Source organism: Bufo bufo, chromosome 1, assembly GCF_905171765.1.
Source record: "Bufo bufo chromosome 1, aBufBuf1.1, whole genome shotgun sequence".
Taxonomy (NCBI): Eukaryota; Metazoa; Chordata; class Amphibia; order Anura; family Bufonidae; genus Bufo; species Bufo bufo.
The window spans coordinates 594,486,187-594,506,108 of NC_053389.1; the positions used below are offsets into that span (position 1 = coordinate 594,486,187).

At 46.0% G+C, this 19,922-nt stretch overlaps 1 protein-coding gene across 1 annotated transcript in view; it reads right to left on the bottom strand.

Annotated features, from left to right (window-relative positions):
* Positions 1–13,139, bottom strand: part of PRRT4 (proline rich transmembrane protein 4) — a 50,825-nt gene extending 37,686 nt beyond the window's left edge. Inside the window, exon 1 of the mRNA XM_040413506.1 lies at positions 13,046–13,139. The gene's annotated coding sequence lies outside the window, so the exon portion shown is untranslated. The remainder of the gene's footprint in view (positions 1–13,045) is intronic.
* Positions 13,140–19,922: the final 6,783 nt, after the last annotated feature.

A 19,922-nucleotide genomic window follows, 5' to 3' on the forward strand; every position in this document is an offset into this window, starting at 1 on the left:
ATGACCAGGTCACCGGATCTCTGCGGGCAAGAGGATGTGTCTGAGCGAAATCTGCATTCCTTCTGAAGATATATATATATATAAAATAGTATCATATTTGTAACCTAAATGTGAACTTGTCGGCATAACGCAGCCTCTCATGTCACTACTGGCAAAGTCCAACTATGTATTTACAGGCTTTTCCCCTATTAAACTGCTTTTGATCTAGGGGAACCTTATTGTCACTAATACTTTTAAGGCCTCCTTTTAGCTTTTACAAGCAGCTTCTTGCTTTTAAAGGGACAGACTGTTTTCTGTCAGTGATAAAACTGTTATTTTAGTTTTTTTTATGATGGGATAGAAAGTCAGGTCTTTACTTATTTGGCTTGTGTTTTCCTTGTGTATAGTATCAAAGGGAACAGATTCCCCAAATATGATATACAGATGCACAATAAAGGAATCTAGTGTATTCTGCCACACGTCGGCTGCATATTCATTTTTGTACAGTTTATTTATCAGATCCTTTCATCCCTTACAATACAGTCATGTCATTCTATGCTGCAACCTTTCATCCATTCTGGTTCTTGTCATCTACACCTCGTGTTCTAAGAAATTGCTGAACTTTCAATGTTTAGTCATTGTAGTTCGGCTAATATCTTTTCAGTATAAATCCTTTTCAGGGGTTATTTGTCATTTGATGACAGGTCTAAAAAATCTACAATTAAAAATATAAGCCATGTAGCATTCTCATGATAATGCCCATGTGTTGTAGCAGCAGATGAAGAACACCCAGGAACATCTTCTGATTAAAGATCTTAGCAGAACAATTCCAGTCGAGAACATGAAGTCAATTGTGTGGAACATATTTAAATGATAAATAATGGAAGAGGCCCACTTGTATGCGTAAATGTTTTATGTGACACGCACGGTGGGAGAACGCATGCCTCATGTATGGTGTCATGCTGCCTACCTGTTACATACAATGTAACACAAAACAAATTGCTGTGTGGGCTGCAGTTTTCCATCAGTGCTATGATTCATACTCATTTGAATTCAGTTTATGAAAAGCACAAGGACAAAAAATATTTAATGTATAACACAGGCGAAGGAGGTGGAGGTGGAATGTTCTCTTACCACTGCGCTTGTATGGAGACCTGGAGCTGCACTGCACATGATTAGTAAAGAACACACAACAACCTTTCAGTTCCAGCTACTTGGGCGATGGTAGCCATTTAGTTCTGCCCTTTTCATCCAATCTTACTGTCAGTATTACTATGTCTTTGTATTATTTCACTTGTTTTTGAAGCTTATGTATTATGCTTTTTTGCAATGTGTTTTATTCCTTATGTTTTTAGGTTCTCCTCAATATGTTGACTGTTAATTTGCTACAAATATGAGCATTGATAGTATTCTGAAGAAATCCCAGAAGCCAGGGTTACAATGCACCAAGGAACTTACTACTGGCACCCAACTTTTTGAGTTAAAAGCCCAGTGTGATAGCCCATCACACTATTTGAGCATGACATGAAGCACTGCTTAAATTACTAAGGAGTGTAATACAATGCCTTCTACGTGGTAGCTTTACATAATTTGATAATGACTACAATTCCACAGTTTTTATGTAATCTTAAAGGGGTTCTCGAGGAATTAAGAAAATTAAAGAATACTTAAATATTACTTTATTATAAATATATTCCCAAATACCTTTCATTAGTTATAATGGCTCATTTTGTCTAGGGAGCAATCATTAGGAAAAATAAAATGACCGCCGTCCTATTAGCACACACAAAACCTGTCCTAGTCACACAGGAGGACATGTTACTTCACAACACTGAGGTACAGAGCTGCCTCATCCTCCTGTCTGTTCTTCTTGTCAGGGATTATGATCCTGAATACAGCCGATAAGAACTTTAGCTGAATCTCTGTAGGAATGGAGCTCATGAGGAGACATGAAGTACAGAGAAGAGGGACAGGACAGAGTGTAGTAATGTGGGGCTGTGGTAATAGAGACTTCATACAAGTGCTGCTGCTTTTCAGCCACATCCCCACCTCCTCTCTGTTCTTCATGTCTCCTCATGTGCCTCTTATCAGCTGTATTTAGGATCATAATCCCTGACAAGCAGAGCAGAGAGGAGGATGAGGCAGCTCTTTATCTCAGTGCTCTGAAGTAAAATGTCCTGCAATGTAATTGGGACATGTTTTGTGTGTACTAATAGTACGACGGCCATTTTGTTTCTCCTAATGATTGCTCCTTAGAGAAAATGAGCCATTATAACTAAGACTACTTTCACACTGGCATTTTGGCTTTCCGTTTGTGAGATCCGTTCAGGGCTCTCACATGCAGTCCAAAAGGGATCAGTTTTGCGCTAATGCATTCTGAATTGAAAAGGTTGCACTCAGAATGCATCAGTTTGCCTCCGTTCCATCTCCATTCCGCTTTGGAGGCGGACACCAAAACGCTGCTTGCAGAGTTTTGGTGTCCGTCTGACGAAACTGAGCCAAACGGATCCGGTCTGACACACAATGTAAGTCAATGGGGACGGATCCGTTTTGTATGACACAATCTGGCACAATAGAAAACGGATCCGTCCTCCATTGACTTTCAATGTTGTTTAAGACAGATCCGTCTTGGCTATGTTAAAGATAATACAAACGGATCTGTTCTGAACGGATGAAGACATTTGTATTATCTGAACGGATCCGTCTGTGCAGATCCATAACGGATCCGCACCAAGCTCGAGTGTGAAAGTAGCCTAATAAAAGGTATTTAGGAATATATTATAAGTATTAGTAATATTTAAGTATTTTAATTTTCATAGTTCTAGGAGAACCCCTTTAATAGTGGATTCCAATCATCTTAATGTGTGAAGGCTCGCAGATGACTATTGCAATCATAAATGTTCAGGAGAGCTAAAAATGCTGACTGTATGATCTAGAAAGTCGCTGTGTGTAAATGCAACTGTTTTATCTATGCACCATTTTGACTTTCCCCCATGCCTCTGTTATGGATGTACTCACTGTGCCAACCAATCATTTTGACTTTGGACTAGCCCTGAGGGTGTTATCCTAGCAGTCATCTGGTTTTCACTGTTTAACCCATGTACAGGGATCTGGTCATCACTGCAGGGGAGCCACCAGGCCGCAAACTTTTGGAATAGTCCCGATCTGGTTGTCTGTTGACCTACTGGGGTCAGAGACACTAGTGCTAAGCACTGAAGGATCAGTCAATATATGTAGTCAGGAAACATGCAGAGGTCAGGGCAGGCAGAGTATGCGCAACTATGTCCTGAGGTCAGGTAAGGTGGCTCTGAGTCAGTACGGTGAACAGGCACAAGTCATGTCAGGCAGCAGAGGATCAGGATACAGGCAGAAGTTGGTACACAGACAGATAAATGAATTACAGCTGTGCTAGCAAGCAAGTGAAACCAAAAGGAATATAATGCTCAGCTCAGGCATGGAACAAACAGCCCAGCATATAAAGAAGGACTGATGAGCTCATTGGTCAAACAGCTAAACACAGAGTAAAAAAAGGGAATAAAACCATGCAGAACTGCAGGGCAAGGTTCAATGAATAGACACCAATACACACTCAAAAAGAGACCTAGCAGCCAAGCTGCAGCCTGTAGCATGGTCATAGGAGTTTGGTGGCTGGCTCCAGGCAAAATCTAGGTGAGTGATGCAGCACCCATACCTGTCCCATATAGTGTCACCATGACAGCCTCTTCACCATGTGACTTTTAAAGGGATTATCCCATGACCAATGTAAAAAACGAAAATCAGATATATAGTACACGACAACCTCTTTCTAACACAGCTAGAACCAGCCCTGTACCTCACATGGATCCATAGATCTCCCCATTCATTGCTCTGCTAGATTTATATCAAGTCGACAGATCAAGGGGAGGGTCTTTTCTGCTGCAGCTAAGGGGGCGTGTCTCAGCTCTCCCAATCACAGCTCAGGAGGCGTGTCTCAGCTCTCCCTATCACAGCTCAGGAGGCAGTGGAAGGATGAAACTGAGCATGTGCGGCGTTCTCAGTGCGCAGGTCAAAGAAATAAGAAAACAGAGGCATTTTATTGAATAACTATGCTAATTTTTTTATAACATGCAATTACGTATTCAGATCCAGGTGCTGGTTTGAAAACTGTAGAATATTTTTCATGGGACAACCCCTTTAACTTCATCATAATATTTTAAATGGATTAAACCATAATTTAGTTGCAGCATTCCAAGACCAAAATCCACATCTAATCCATTATTCCAATCCTAATCCACCACTTTAAGGGTACATGCACACGTTCAGGATTCATGTGCGCAGCATCCGCACTGAAATCCGCAGGTGTTCGCAGGCAAATCTGTGCGATCAATCCGCATCGATTGGTGCAGATTTGCTTGCGGATTTGCGTGCGGATTTTACTAAGTGAATGATGAAAACCCGGTCAGAAAAAATAAAATAAATTGACATGCTGCGGATTTTAAAATCCACACCGCAGGTCAAAATCCGTGCAATCCTGATCGTGTGCATTTAGCCTAAGGGTACCCGTACACAGTGAAGCGTGGCTCTGGGATCCGCATACGGATTACCAGTATATGCCTGTACTTGTTGGGCTGCACCTGTACTTGCTACTGTTTTCCGCATGAACATCTTGTAGCTAGGCCGCACCGTCTGAGGTCACCTTTACTGCTGAGACACTAGACAACTCAAATTGGCTTCTAAAGTAGTATATAAGTGACTTCTTGACCTTACAATAGAAAATACATAATGCTGTAAATGTAAGAACGCTGACCTTAGCTGAGGCTAGAGACGGTTGGGATCTCTCGTGACTTCCTCAGAGTCCCTGCTCTTAGGCCGAGTTCACACGAACTGTGTGTGATCTGTGGCCGTATTGCGTTCCGTGTGCATTCTGCATCACCGCATTCTGCATCACCGATGCGGACCCATTCTCTTCAATGGGTCCGCAAATCCGGAATTGCGGAACGGCCGCACGGAACGAGACCCCTCGGAAGCACTACGGAGTGCTTCCGTGGGGTTGCGTCCCGTACTTCCGTTCCACAAAAAGATAGAACATGTCCTATCTTTTTGCGGAACGGGCGGATCGCGGACCCATTACAGTGAATGGGTCCGCGATCCGATGCGGTTGACCTACAGTCGGCGATCGTGCATTGCGGCCCACAGCACGGGCACGGGTCACACACGTTCGTGTGAACTCGGCCTTAAAGTAATTTGTCAGGTCTAATGGATTACTGTTTTGATACTGTTTAATATATTCTATTGTGGTTTGATAACGTTCCAGAGGCAAGAATTGCATACACCTTATGATCATTTTAAAACATGCAAATGAGGATGATGTCCTTTCTCAAGCCATGCAGCCACGATGCAGCTAAAAGCCCCAAGTCTACACTTTCTGCAAATTGTACAAGCGTTTATGGGTTGTTGATAATATAAGGTCACGCAGTTTGCATTTTTCATTAACAATCAGCAACCCGTTCACACAATTTGCAAACGTCATTAACTAAGGGTTTATGGCCGCATCTCAGCAGCGGCTTGGCAGTGCGGTGCGGCTACATCAGATCCACCCTCCCCACACGGAAAGAGTCTCATTAGAAACCATTTCTAGACCTGTATATTTTTGCAACCCTTTCCTCAGTTCATAGTTTGCAGTTCAGCAGAGCAGTAACAGCAAAACTGTGGGCATCATTTACTATCAGATATACTCCAGTTTGTTTTCAGGAGTATATCTGGCGCAGATTACGGTGCATAGGTTATTTGCACCGCAATCTGTGACTTCTCCCCGCTCACGCCAGGTCTAAAAAAAGGGGGTGTGACATGAGCGGTAAAGGGGACGGGCCGGTAGCACGTCTCATTTACCATTTTCTACGCCTGTTTTAGGCATTAAAAATGGTCTAAATTTAAGCCAGCAAGGAAGCTGTCTTACATTTAGACTAGCGGTGGATGCGCCGAGGTTATATAGAGGCCGGCAGGTCCACAGCCAGCTATAGCGATTAGCGTCTTAAACTCCGGTCTTAATAAATGACCCCCTGTGCTCCTAGTTCAGCAGAGCTGAAATACAACACAGGAACACAATTTCTGAGTTCGTAGTTCTGGTACAGTTAGGTTGAAAATTCATACACAGGCTCAGATACAGGTACATACACTGGATACAGGTCCAGGCACTGATTATTGGGTTCAGATAGGATACAAGGTTCAGGTTAAGGCCTATTGCACACGACCGTATGGCTTTTTCAGTGTTTTGCGATCCGTTTTTCACGGATCCGTTGTTCCGTTTTTTGTTTCCGTTGTGTTTCCGTTTCTGTTCCGTTTTTCCGTTCCGTTTTTCCGTATGGCATATACAGTATACAGTAATTACATAGATAAAATTGGGCTGGGCATAACATTTTCAATAGATGGTTCAGCAAAAAACGGAACGGAAACGGAAGACATACGGATGCATTTCCGTATGTGTTCCGTTTTTTTGCGGACCCATTGACTTGAATGGAGCCACGGACTGTGATTTGCGGGCAATAATAGGACATGTTCTATGTTAAAACGGAACGGAAAAACGGAAATACGGAAACGAAATGCATACGGAGTACATTCCGTTTTTTTTGCGGAACCATTGAAATGAATGGTTCCGTATACGGACCGTATACGGAACGCAAAAAACGGCCAGTAAACGGGAAAAAAAAACGTCCGTGTGCAGGAGGCCTAAGGCACAGGATTCAGACAGGAATGGACGTGAGGCAGGATCCACAAGAAAAGCAGGTGGACGGAACTATATCAGGAACTGCTCTATGAACTGATGAGACCAGACTGAGTGGCTGGTCACATGTGGCTAAGCCAAGCCCAATGTGGGTGAAATTTGGTAAAATTGTAGTGCATGCAATGAATTTCTTTACTTAGACCAGGGGTGGGGAACTGACAGCCCGTGGGATCATTTCGTTTGGCCCCCAGCTCCCTGCCAGAGCATAACCTATTTTTCAGGCACCGTTTCTTCTGGGCTCCGCTCTGCGTCCTGATGAGTACAATGACAGGACGTAATGCACGGTCAGGTCACAGTACATAGTAGTAACCAGAAGAAGCAATGTGGGAGTCCTGGATCTGCAGCGATGTCCAGAGCCAGCCAGGTAAGTTTATTTTATTGTAATATCTGATATGAGGTCTGATGGGGGTCAGATCTGAGGCTGATTAGATCTGATCTGGGGGTCTAATCTTAGGCCTCTTTCACACTTGCGTTGTTGGGATCCGGCATGCACTTCCGTTGCCGGAGGTGCCTGCCGGATCCGGAAAAACGCAAGTGTACTGAAAGCATTTGAAGACGGAACCGTCTTCCAAATGCTTTCAGTGTTACTATGGCACCCAGGACGCTATTAAAGTCCTGGCTGCCATAGTAGGAGCGGGGAGCGGGGGAGCGGTATACTTACAGTCCGTGCGGCTCCCCGGGCGCTCCAGAATGACGTCAGAGCGCCCCATGCGCATGGATGACGTGATCACATGGATCACGTGATCCATGCGCTTGGGGCGCCCTGACGTCACTCTGAAGCGCCCGGGGAGCCGCACGGACGGTAAGTACACTGCTCCCCCGCTCCCCACTACACTTACCATGGCTGTCAGGACTTTAGCGTCCCGGCAGCCATGGTAACCACTCTGAAAAAGCTAAATGTCGGCTCCGGCAATGCGCGGAAACGACGTTTAGCTTAAGGCCGGATCCGGATCAATGCCTTCCAATGGGCATTAATTCCGGATCCGGCCTTGCGGCAAGTGTTCCGGATTTTTGGCCGGAGCAAAAAGCGCAGCATGCTGCGGTATTTTCTCCGGCCAACAAACGTTCCGTACCGGAACTGAAGACATCCTGATGCATCCTGAACGGATTACTCTCCATTCAGAATGCATTAGGATAATCCTGATCAGGATTCTTCCGGCATAGAGCCCCGACGACGGAACTCTATGCCGGAAGACAAGAACGCAGGTGTGAAAGAGCCCTAAGGCTGATGGGGTCTGGGGAGTCCGATCTGAGACTGATTATATGTGATCTGAGGGTCCGATCTGAGGCTGATTAGATCTGATATGGGGGTCTAATCTGAGTCTGATGGGGCTGGGGGGGGAATCTGATCTGAGGCTAATAGAGGCTGGGGTGTCTGATCTGAAGGGTTTGATATGAGGCTGATGAAGGCTGTGGGGGGGGGGGGGGGGGGGTCTGAATGAATGCTGATGGAGGTTGGTAAGGGTCTGATCTAATTATATGTTTGACCAAATATAGCAGTCTAATTTTTAAGTTGAGAATTTTGTATGGCCTGTGAACAATGCTACAAATATCCAAATGTCCCTCAGCAGCAAAAAGGTTCCCCCTCCCTGACTTAGAGGTGTGAATTGCACCATGCAGCTCTATGGTTCTGTGTGCTGTCTGAGTGCAGTGAATTGCACACATGGAAAAAAACAAAACAGATATCTGAATTGGGACTAAACCTCAGGCTATGAGTGAAAGAACAAGCTGGGTATATATAGCATACCTTAAGTGGCTCATCAGAAACAGATGAACAGCAACAGAGCTCAAAACCACGAAAAGTTAACCACTGTTTTGCTGGTGCTCAGGCAATGGTTTTAACGGACCTACTTGCTCAAACATGCTGCTAAGATGGAATGGTGTCATTGGTGTGCACATGTTGCATAACAATGTGGTGCAGGCACTGAGCAGAGGCAGGAGGAGAGCGCTGGAGCACACAGCAGTGAAAACAACGATGGCAGTGCTGTGCATGACAAAAGGTCTTCATCCTAAGTGTATGATCACAACTGAGCTCATGTGTTAACCTACAACAGAACAATGGTATCAGTAGTTGTAAAAATGTCCACTGCAACCAATCTAATTCCTCTTCTCTCTTTTCAGAGGCCTTTTAGAAAATGGAAGTACTACCCTGATTGGTTGTCATGGGCCTCCAAAATATCCGTTTTTCTCCAAGTCTTTATGAAAAGGAATAGTGCCAGACTCACATACTACTCTATGACTCCATAGTCTGAGGGTCTTTGGAAAACAGTTTCAGAATAAATCCATCTTGCTTTGCTTTGTGTAGGGAAAAATGAAATGTGAACCCTCTAAGCTCCATTGGAGTCGCTCTAATATTAAGGGTCCTGTACTAGTGATAGATTTAAATGGATATGGTTTAATACGACTGCCTCCTGTGATATATACTAAAATAACATGTAGCCTTTAACATGCAATGCATTGATTATTCTCATAAGAGTAGTAGTGAACACATAATGGACTCAGGCAACAATCCTCCTGCAATTAACATGGTCAATCTCTACTGAGAGAACATGATATACTGTAGCTGCCACTCTGGACTCCACGATGGAGTTTTCCTAGCTTCTAAATCTGCTGACTTATCATATATAGAAATCAGAAACTGTCCATGAGTTGGGATTGCCAACAATGCTCTGCTAGAAAGACTTCTTTTCATTCGTCTCTGAGCTCCAATCACAAAAAGTCAAAGATTTAATTGCAGCAGTGGCCAATTGTGAGAACAATGTATTATGAGAAATTTCATTGACTTTTCATAGCTTGCATAGGTTAGAAAGAACATTTCTCATCATAGCTGAAGTTGTACACTTGCATGACCTTCACAGGTGATACATTGGCAATGTGGAATGAGGGAACAAAGGTACCTGTTTGAGAATGAAGTCCAAGGAACCAATGCACCAAGAAATTTGTACCTTGTTCCTATTTTGCCCTATCACAATCAAACCCACCATTGGATTGGTCTTACTGGCTCCTAAAGTCTACAGTCATCTGTCCAGATACAGGTTCAGATACAGGTCCAGGCATTGGACATAGGGTTCAGATAGGATACAAGGTTTAGGTCAAGACACAAGATTCAGACAGGAATGGACTTGAAACAAGGCAGGGTGAGGCAGGATCCACAAAAAAAGCAGGTGGACTGAACTATATCAGTAACTGACTGTACATAAAGGATGAAATCAGACTGGGTGTCTGGCCACATGTGGCTAAGCCAAGCCCAATGTGGGTAAAATGTAATCTGTCCACCTCTGTAGTGATACCATGGTCTACTAATGGTAACTAAAACATACAGTACATCTAAGTGCAATCTATCAAATTCACAGCTTTTATATGGGTGCTATCTAGTGATGAGCAAAACGAGTTTTGGATCATAGATCCGAAGTCGCTTCACTCGAAACTTCAGATTAATGTTGTACGGTGACTCGAGGTACCAGTCGGAACCAAAGCCGAATTCGGATCCAGGTTTTAAGGTGGTTTTCCACTCAAATATCGAAGTTATCCAACAAAGTCTCGCGAGAGTTCACGAATAACTAACTTCACCTCATTGGAGGCTGTACATTTTAATGTTGTATGGAGACGGATTTCTGTACAGCATTAATCCACAGTTTTGAGCGAAGCGACTTCGGATCTAGGATCTGAAGCTCGCTTCACTCATCAATAGTGCTATCACAATATTTGCTTCCAGGGTGACTACCTAATTCCTGGTCATCTTAATGGCCAAGTTAACTATTTCATTCCTATGGGCTATATGCCAAGAGGTATCTCCTGAAAAAAACAAAACCGACACCTGGTGGCGCCAGCGAGATGGATCCTTTTTTCAGGAGATATCTATTTGTATATTGTTTTCCCATGAAGCATTGTCAATAAAACTCCAAACCATCAATTACTTCAAGTAAGTCTCCATATGGGAATGACTTCTTTAAGGAGTGCCAGTACCCTACTTAAGCTGTTTCCAAGGCATCGTATCAGGCAGCCAGAATTCTACTCTGTACTGAAGAGGAGCAAACACCCTGAAATAGCTGTCTACGGATGGATATCTGGCCTGGCTATTTTCCCCTTGTGTCCTAGGGCTTGTTAAAAAGTCAGCTTTCAGTACAATAATGTCTTGACTACTAGATATCACAATCAACCTTATGTGTCACCCCCATCTCCTCATAGATTGTAAGCTCTTGCAAACAGGGCCCTCACTCCTAGTGTTTCAGTTGTACATTAGCCAGTAATATTGTGATATCTTTTGTTTTGATTATGAACCCTCTGAATTTGTAATGCGCTGCAGAATATGGTGGCGCTATAGAAATATTATTATTATTAACTATGATTGTGACTCATAGGGAGCCACTTCCACAAGGTGGCGCTAGCAAGATAGTTCTCTTTTCTCAGGAGATACCCCTTTGCATATTGTTTTCCCATGGAGTACTTCCAGTAAGTCTCTACTAAGTGCTAGTCTCTTTAAGGAGAGCCAGTACCGTACCTAAGCTGCATCCAAGACATCACACTCAGGCACTGGCGCTAGCAAGATAGTTCTCTTTTCTCAGGAGATACCCCTTTGCATATTGTTTTCCCATGGAGTACTTCCAGTAAGTCTCTACTAAGTGCTAGTCTCTTTAAGGAGAGCCAGTACCGTACCTAAGCTGCATCCAAGACATCACACTCAGGCACTGGCGCTAACAAGATAGTTCTCTTTTCTCAGGAGGTACCTCTTTGCATATTGTTTTCCTATGGAGCTTTTCCACCAAGTCTCCAGACCATGAAGTACTTCCAGTAAGTCTTTACTCAGGGATAGTCTCTTTAAGGATAGGCAGTGTCCTAAGCTGCATCCAAGGCACTGGTGAGATGTTCTCTTTTTTCAGGAAATACCTCTTTGCATATTGTTTTCCCATGGAGTACTTCCAGTAAGTCTCTACTAAGGGCTAGTCACTTTAAGGAGAGCCAGTACCCTACCTAAGCTGCATCCAAGACATTGCACAGGTGCTAGTGAGATGGTTCTCTTTTCTCAGGAGATAACCCTTTGCATATTGTTTTCCCATGGAGTATTGCCACCAAGTCTCCATACCATAGAGGACTTCCAGTAAGGGTCCATTCGCACGTCTATGGAATGGGTCCAGATCTGTTCGGCAACATTGCGGAACAAATCTGGACCCATTTATTCTCTATGAGGCTGGAAGAGATGCGGACAGCACACAGCATTTCCGGAGCGCGGCCCCGATCTTCTGGTCCGCGGCTCCCGAAAAAAAAATAGAACATGTCCTATTCTTGTCTGCAATTGCGGACAAGAATAGGCAGTTCTATGGGGGTGCCGGCCGAGTGTATTGCGGATCCGCAATTTGCGGACATGTGGATAGACCCTAACTCTCTCTTTAAGGAGAGCCAGTACCCTGCTTAAGCTGCATTCCTATGGGCTTGAAATCTATATGGAGTTGAGAAAGCTTCGTCCTAGTAAACTGCAGCATTTTACTTGATCATAATAACAGAAAATGACATGAAAATATATTGCATGTGTGTCAAATGTTCATGAATCATATCAGGATGTATCATGTCAAGTGTCAAGATATAACATTCACAAATCAATCCATGAGCTTCATGTGACAAAGTGTCAAACATACAATACACATGCCAGTAACACTGGACACTGAAATAGTCATTTCTGGGGAAAAAAAAAAAGAAAAGATATTTCTTGTGGGGTCAGGGCACTATAGTTTCATACCTAATCCAATATATATGCACAATAACACAAGCGACATTATACACGCATGATCACGGATAGAGAGACACCAGTAGTATGTTCAGTGCATCTCCTAGTGATTTACTAAGGAGTTATCAAATTATCTTCCGCAGATCTATCAGCGATTCTAACAATCGATCAAATGTCTTTCACCAGATGAGATTACTCGGTGCTGCAGAACTGACGGTTATCGGGGAGAATTCTCATTATGGGTTGTAGGGGATGAGAAATCATTATGTCTATGGCCAGTTGTGTGAAGCAGAATGAGGAGCGCAGCGTGCATGTGAGACAGCCCGCTCACTAGTAGCGACCACACACATCTGCACACTGTGCACTTGGAATACAATGGTGTGCACTTCATCTATGTAGACGGCTGCAGTGCAGAATTCACATCAGCTATGGAAAATGGAGACAGCCTGTAGAAGACATAGGTATAGATCTGCATCCTGGCAATGTCAGGTAAGTCATATGTAGTGCACAGTGAGGTAAAGCAAGAGAAGTGCACTTCTAGAGGCTGATACATGCCAGCCAGATGTGAGGTAGGCATCACTTACCCATCCACATCCATGCTGATCCCCTCAGTGTGCTGAGCCCGCTCTCCACCGCATCCCACCTCATCTCTTCACAGTAATGCTTTCCATTACCAAACCAGCCCCATCTCTGAGTTTCTCCCTCCCCCATCCCACCTCCCAGTCATCCCCTCCTCCTCTCTGTCACTATATCTCCCTCCAGTTCCCCTCCCAGTCCCTGTCTCCTTGCAGATAGTGTATCCATGTATTCTCACATACATGCCACAATGCTGTATCTGCTGGCCATGCACTGGATTACCAGCGCGTAGCCATAGGGATGGAGAGATTACCGTCACACCCGGAACTGGTGACTGGGGGACCGTGGTAGAAATAATGCATCTGGACCCAAGAGCTTCAGGTTACGTCTCCATCCAGCAGTGCAATGCCACCTTACAATACACCTCTGCATAGGCATCCTTATACAAATAAGAGCGGGGAGATTATTACTCTACTACTATTTAGACTATACCGGCAGAACCTCAGGACGTGCTCGGTTGCTTGGTGGAAGTGCTTGTTTGTCAGCTGATCGGATTTTTAGGTTGTGTCACTTCAGCAAGTGACATTTATTATTTTGAGAAAGTTAATAAAAGGCACTTACTAATGTATTGTTATTGGTAACATTCCTTCCTTTGCTGGCTAGATTCATATTTCCATCTCATTATACACTGCTTGTTTCCATGGTCACGACCATCTTGCAATCCATCAGCAGTGGTCGTGCTTGCACACTATAGAAAAACGCCACCTACCTCTCTGGTGGCCAGGACGACAGGAGTAAGCATAGACTGGAACTTTTTCCTATAGTGTACAAGCATGACCACCGCTGCTGGGTTGCAGATTTGTCATAAACATGTAAACAAGCCCTGAATAATGTGATGGAAAAACAGGAGGCAATATGGACAATCACAATACATTAGTAAGTGACTCGTATTAACTTTGTGTACGAGATAAATGCCATTTGCTGAGGTTGTTTGTCGGCAGCACTTCTCCCTGTGTATACTAATGCGAACTTAATGGGGATGACCTGGGGTCAACTGACCATAGATCCCACAGGGAAATTTCCCGTTGAGCTGCCTGATCCCCACGGCCACCAGTCGGGTACATCTGATCCTTTCAGCATTAATTAATGCTTGGACCTTCAGGTACTTATGCATCTCACCAGAGGTCACAAGTGCCCTCCTGAATTCAACTATTACCATCCGCAGGATGGTGATTCAGTGGAATACTGCAGCGGGGTGGCAGTATCTTGTGCCACACTGTGGTGTTTGGTTCTGCTGAGGCAGCATGTTGTGCCACACTGTGGTATTTGGTTCTGCTGAGGCAGCATGTTGTGCCACACTGTGGTATTTGGTTCTGCTGAGGCAGTATACTGTGCTGCACTGTGGTATTTGGTTCTGCTGACTGAGGCAGTATACTGTGCTGCACTGTGGTATTTGGTTCTGCTGAGGCAGCATGTTGTGCTGCACTGTGGTATTTGGTTCTGCTGAGGCAGCATGTTGTGCTGCACTGTGGTATTTGGTTCTGCTGAGGCAGCATGTTGTGCTGCACTGTGGTATTTGGTTCTGCTGAGGCAGCATGTTGTGCTGCACTGTGGTATTTGGTTCTGCTGAGGCAGCATGTTGTGCTGCACTGTGGTATTTGGTTCTGCTGAGGCAGCATGTTGTGCCACACTGTGGTGTTTGGTTCTGCTGAGGCAGCATGTTGTGCTGCACTGTGGTGTTTGGTTCTGCTGAGGCAGCATGTTGTGCTGCACTGTGGTATTTGGTTCTGCTGAGGCAGCATGTTGTGCTGCACTGTGGTATTTGGTTCTGCTGAGGCAGCATGTTGTGCTGCACTGTGGTATTTGGTTCTGCTGAGGCAGCATGTTGTGCCACACTGTGGTGTTTGGTTCTGCTGAGGCAGCATGTTGTGCTGCACTGTGGTATTTGGTTCTGCTGAGGCAGCATGTTGTGCCACACTGTGGTATTTGGTTCTGCTGAGGCAGCATGTTGTGCTGCACTGTGGTATTTGGTTCTGCTGAGGCAGCATGTTGTGCCACACTGTGGTGTTTGGTTCTGCTGAGGCAGCATGTTGTGCTGCACTGTGGTGTTTGGTTCTGCTGAGGCAGCATGTTGTGCTGCACTGTGGTATTTGGTTCTGCTGAGGCAGCATGTTGTGCTGCACTGTGGTATTTGGTTCTGCTGAGGCAGCATGTTGTGCTGCACTGTGGTATTTGGTTCTGCTGAGGCAGCATGTTGTGCCACACTGTGGTGTTTGGTTCTGCTGAGGCAGCATGTTGTGCTGCACTGTGGTATTTGGTTCTGCTGAGGCAGCATGTTGTGCCACACTGTGGTATTTGGTTCTGCTGAGGCAGCATGTTGTGCTGCACTGTGGTATTTGGTTCTGCGGAGGCAGCATGTTGTGCCACACTGTGGTATTTGGTTCTGCTGAGGCAGCTAGTTGTGCTGCACTGTGGTGTTTGGTTCTGCTGAGGCAGCATGTTGTGCCACACTGTGGTGTTTGGTTCTGCTGAGGCAGCATGTTGTGCCGCACTGTGGTGTTTGGTTCTGCTGAGGCAGTATACTGTGCTGCACTGTGGTATTTGGTTCTGCTGAGGCAGCATGTTGTGCCACACTGTGGTATTTGGTTCTGCTGAGGCAGCATGTTGTGCCACACTGTGGTATTTGGTTCTGCTGAGGCAGTATACTGTGCTGCACTGTGGTATTTGGTTCTGCTGACTGAGGCAGTATACTGTGCTGCACTGTGGTATTTGGTTCTGCTGAGGCAGCATGTTGTGCTGCACTGTGGTATTTGGTTCTGCTGAGGCAGCATGTTGTGCTGCACTGTGGTATTTGGTTCTGCTGAGGCAGCATGTTGTGCTGCACTGTGGTATTTGGTTCTGCTGAGGCAGCATGTTGTGCCGCACTGTGGTATTTGGTTCTGCTGAGGCAGCATGTTGTGCCGCACTGTGGTATTTGGTTCTGCTGAGGCAGCATGTTGTGCTGCACTGTGGTATTTGGTTCTGCTGAGGCAGTATACTGTGCTGCACTGTGGTATTTGGTTCTGCTGAGGCAGTATACTGTGCTGCACTGTGGTATTTGGTTCTGCTGAGGCAGCATGTTGTGCTGCACTGTGGTATTTGGTTCTGCTGAGGCAGCATGTTGTGCTGCACTGTGGTGTTTGGTTCTGCTGAGGCAGCATGTTGTGCCACACTGTGGTGTTTGGTTCTGCTGAGGCAGCATGTTGTGCCGCACTGTGGTGTTTGGTTCTGCTGAGGCAGCATGTTGTGCTGCACTGTGGTATTTGGTTCTGCTGAGGCAGCATGTTGTGCTGCACTGTGGTATTTGGTTCTGCTGAGGCAGCATGTTGTGCTGCACTGTGGTGTTTGGTTCTGCTGAGGCAGCATGTTGTGCCACACTGTGGTGTTTGGTTCTGCTGAGGCAGCATGTTGTGCCGCACTGTGGTGTTTGGTTCTGCTGAGGCAGTATACTGTGCTGCACTGTGGTATTTGGTTCTGCTGAGGCAGCATGTTGTGCCACACTGTGGTATTTGGTTCTGCTGAGGCAGCATGTTGTGCCACACTGTGGTATTTGGTTCTGCTGAGGCAGTATACTGTTCTGCACTGTGGTATTTGGTTCTGCTGAGGCAGTATACTGTGCTGCACTGTGGTATTTGGTTCTGCTGAGGCAGCATGTTGTGCTGCACTGTGGTATTTGGTTCTGCTGAGGCAGCATGTTGTGCCACACTGTGGTATTTGGTTCTGCTGAGGCAGTATACTGTTCTGCACTGTGGTATTTGGTTCTGCTGAGGCAGTATACTGTGCTGCACTGTGGTATTTGGTTCTGCTGAGGCAGCATGTTGTGCCGCACTGTGGTATTTGGTTCTGCTGAGGCAGCATGTTGTGCTGCACTGTGGTATTTGGTTCTGCTGAGGCAGCATGTTGTGCTGCACTGTGGTATTTGGTTCTGCTGAGGCAGCATGTTGTGCCACACTGTGGTATTTGGTTCTGCTGAGGCAGCATGTTGTGCTGCACTGTGGTATTTGGTTCTGCTGAGGCAGTATACTGTGCTGCACTGTGGTATTTGGTTCTGCTGAGGCAGTATACTGTGCTGCACTGTGGTATTTGGTTCTGCTGAGGCAGCATGTTGTGCCACACTGTGGTATTTGGTTCTGCTGAGGCAGTATACTGTTCTGCACTGTGGTATTTGGTTCTGCTGAGGCAGCATGTTGTGCTGCACTGTGGTATTTGGTTCTGCTGAGGCAGCATGTTGTGCCACACTGTGGTATTTGGTTCTGCTGAGGCAGTATACTGTGCTGCACTGTGGTGTTTGGTTCTGCTGAGGCAGCATGTTGTGTCACACTGTGGTATTTGGTTCTGCTGAGGCAGCATGTTGTGCCACACTGTGGTGTTTGGTTCTGCTGAGGCAGCATGTTGTGCCGCACTGTGGTGTTTGGTTCTGCTGAGGCAGTATACTGTGCTGCACTGTGGTATTTGGTTCTGCTGAGGCAGCATGTTGTGCCACACTGTGGTATTTGGTTCTGCTGAGGCAGCATGTTGTGCCACACTGTGGTATTTGGTTCTGCTGAGGCAGTATACTGTTCTGCACTGTGGTATTTGGTTCTGCTGAGGCAGTATACTGTGCTGCACTGTGGTATTTGGTTCTGCTGAGGCAGCATGTTGTGCTGCACTGTGGTATTTGGTTCTGCTGAGGCAGCATGTTGTGCCACACTGTGGTATTTGGTTCTGCTGAGGCAGTATACTGTTCTGCACTGGGGTATTTGGTTCTGCTGAGGCAGTATACTGTGCTGCACTGTGGTATTTGGTTCTGCTGAGGCAGCATGTTGTGCCGCACTGTGGTATTTGGTTCTGCTGAGGCAGCATGTTGTGCTGCACTGTGGTATTTGGTTCTGCTGAGGCAGCATGTTGTGCTGCACTGTGGTATTTGGTTCTGCTGAGGCAGCATGTTGTGCCACACTGTGGTATTTGGTTCTGCTGAGGCAGCATGTTGTGCTGCACTGTGGTATTTGGTTCTGCTGAGGCAGTATACTGTGCTGCACTGTGGTATTTGGTTCTGCTGAGGCAGTATACTGTGCTGCACTGTGGTATTTGGTTCTGCTGAGGCAGCATGTTGTGCCACACTGTGGTATTTGGTTCTGCTGAGGCAGTATACTGTTCTGCACTGTGGTATTTGGTTCTGCTGAGGCAGTATACTGTGCTGCACTGTGGTATTTGGTTCTGCTGAGGCAGCATGTTGTGCTGCACTGTGGTATTTGGTTCTGCTGAGGCAGCATGTTGTGCCACACTGTGGTATTTGGTTCTGCTGAGGCAGTATACTGTTCTGCACTGTGGTATTTGGTTCTGCTGAGGCAGTATACTGTGCTGCACTGTGGTATTTGGTTCTGCTGAGGCAGCATGTTGTGCCGCACTGTGGTATTTGGTTCTGCTGAGGCAGCATGTTGTGCTGCACTGTGGTATTTGGTTCTGCTGAGGCAGCATGTTGTGCTGCACTGTGGTATTTGGTTCTGCTGAGGCAGCATGTTGTGCCACACTGTGGTATTTGGTTCTGCTGAGGCAGCATGTTGTGCTGCACTGTGGTATTTGGTTCTGCTGAGGCAGTATACTGTGCTGCACTGTGGTATTTGGTTCTGCTGAGGCAGTATACTGTGCTGCACTGTGGTATTTGGTTCTGCTGAGGCAGCATGTTGTGCCACACTGTGGTATTTGGTTCTGCTGAGGCAGTATACTGTTCTGCACTGTGGTATTTGGTTCTGCTGAGGCAGCATGTTGTGCTGCACTGTGGTATTTGGTTCTGCTGAGGCAGCATGTTGTGCCACACTGTGGTATTTGGTTCTGCTGAGGCAGTATACTGTGCTGCACTGTGGTGTTTGGTTCTGCTGAGGCAGCATGTTGTGTCACACTGTGGTATTTGGTTCTGCTGAGGCAGCATGTTGTGCCACACTGTGGTGTTTGGTTCTGCTGAGGCAGCATGTTGTGCCGCACTGTGGTGTTTGGTTCTGCTGAGGCAGTATACTGTGCTGCACTGTGGTATTTGGTTCTGCTGAGGCAGCATGTTGTGCCACACTGTGGTATTTGGTTCTGCTGAGGCAGCATGTTGTGCCACACTGTGGTATTTGGTTCTGCTGAGGCAGTATACTGTTCTGCACTGTGGTATTTGGTTCTGCTGAGGCAGTATACTGTGCTGCACTGTGGTATTTGGTTCTGCTGAGGCAGCATGTTGTGCTGCACTGTGGTATTTGGTTCTGCTGAGGCAGCATGTTGTGCCACACTGTGGTATTTGGTTCTGCTGAGGCAGTATACTGTTCTGCACTGTGGTATTTGGTTCTGCTGAGGCAGTATACTGTGCTGCACTGTGGTATTTGGTTCTGCTGAGGCAGCATGTTGTGCCGCACTGTGGTATTTGGTTCTGCTGAGGCAGCATGTTGTGCTGCACTGTGGTATTTGGTTCTGCTGAGGCAGCATGTTGTGCTGCACTGTGGTATTTGGTTCTGCTGAGGCAGCATGTTGTGCCACACTGTGGTATTTGGTTCTGCTGAGGCAGCATGTTGTGCTGCACTGTGGTATTTGGTTCTGCTGAGGCAGTATACTGTGCTGCACTGTGGTATTTGGTTCTGCTGAGGCAGTATACTGTGCTGCACTGTGGTATTTGGTTCTGCTGAGGCAGCATGTTGTGCCACACTGTGGTATTTGGTTCTGCTGAGGCAGTATACTGTTCTGCACTGTGGTATTTGGTTCTGCTGAGGCAGCATGTTGTGCTGCACTGTGGTATTTGGTTCTGCTGAGGCAGCATGTTGTGCCACACTGTGGTATTTGGTTCTGCTGAGGCAGTATACTGTGCTGCACTGTGGTGTTTGGTTCTGCTGAGGC